The following is a 1466-nucleotide window of genomic DNA, read 5'->3' on the forward strand; positions in this document are numbered from 1 at the left end:
TTATACTTGCGTGACACAGTCACACGCACGATCACACGAGTCGCCTAGAAGATATGAGGGTTTACGTCGTATCGGACGACAACCTCGGAACCTAGAACGAGTTAGGGCTTAAATCGTACAGCAGAGCTATACGAATGGCTAAAGAAAAGGTGGAGGATTTATGTTACGCTAGGAAAACAACCTCGAAATCCTATGAATTGTTCTTTTAATTTCCAGGAGAAGAACGGTTTAGCTGGGGAGTTCTGCTGTTGAAGATGGTCGTGCTGCCCATCGCGCTAGCTCCAAGCTCCTTGTCGTGACGAGTTCAAGTTTTTTAGGGTGTCCAGTTATGATGTCAAATCAAACGGCCCTATGGTTGTAGTCCTCTAAATGTCCTATATAAAAGAAGACATGCTTAAAGCCATATAATATAAAATGTGCAATACAGGACAAACAGTAGGATGCATGTAGAACAATAGCAGGTAGGAAACAAGAATAGTATAACATGTTGTATAGAAAACAGTAGCAAGTAGAAACAGGACAAGTATAATATGCTGTATAGAAAAAACAGTAGGAGGTAAAAACAGGAATAATATAACATGCTATATAGGAAGAATAGTAGCAGACGTAAACATGAATAATATAACATGCTGTACAGAAAGAACAGTAGCAGGTAGAAACAAGAAAATGAAGTACTGTAAAATATAAAACAAACCTATACGTCCGTGAGATCCGTTGTTCCATAAGTATAGTAAGTCTAAATGCATTGCAAAAAGCGAAGTCTGAAAGAAACGTCGTCCAGGAAATCCGAAGAAGAGTGTAATAACGACTCATGACAGAAAACTCGAGAAAATCAACGAGAAAAGACTCGAGTAAAAGAGAAGAAAAAGAATCCTAAAAAAAATCTTGGAGAAATCCCGAAAGAAAGGAAAAGTAACACGAGTGCCCTGACCCAAAGCTTCAATAAAACAAAATAAAAAAAGTTCGGGTGAGGGGGACCGTAAGCACTCGTATGGGGCTAGGCTCAGATATATATTTATACTCGAGGGTTCGCGAAGGCTATTCGGTCACCCGAATGTATGGAACCCGCCACTCGTCTAGAAGTCTGTCTTGAACCTCACTTAGAGGGCTATTTCCCAGCCTAAACAGGTATTCGTCAGGTGGACAACCAGCTTTAAAGTATGTTTTATGTTTTAACCATGCATACAAATTTTAAACATGCAAAGAAGAGTTATCAATTTTTGTTTCGTAGAAAAGTATGTTTTTGCTTGAAAAGGGTTTATCAAAACTTTATTATATAGGGTTTATCAAAACTTATATTATATTTTTTTTAGAAATTTTTGTTGTCCACGAGTCGATTACACTGTCGGGCATGGGACAGCCAACAATCTGAGGAGGTTCGAGTCAACTCCCGCTAGACTTATGTCGGTGAATGATACCATTATTCTATTATTCATCAAATACCTGGATCTTGATGTTATAGGATA

Source organism: Phalaenopsis equestris, unplaced genomic scaffold (assembly GCF_001263595.1).
Source record: "Phalaenopsis equestris unplaced genomic scaffold, ASM126359v1 Scaffold000086, whole genome shotgun sequence".
Taxonomy (NCBI): Eukaryota; Viridiplantae; Streptophyta; class Magnoliopsida; order Asparagales; family Orchidaceae; genus Phalaenopsis; species Phalaenopsis equestris.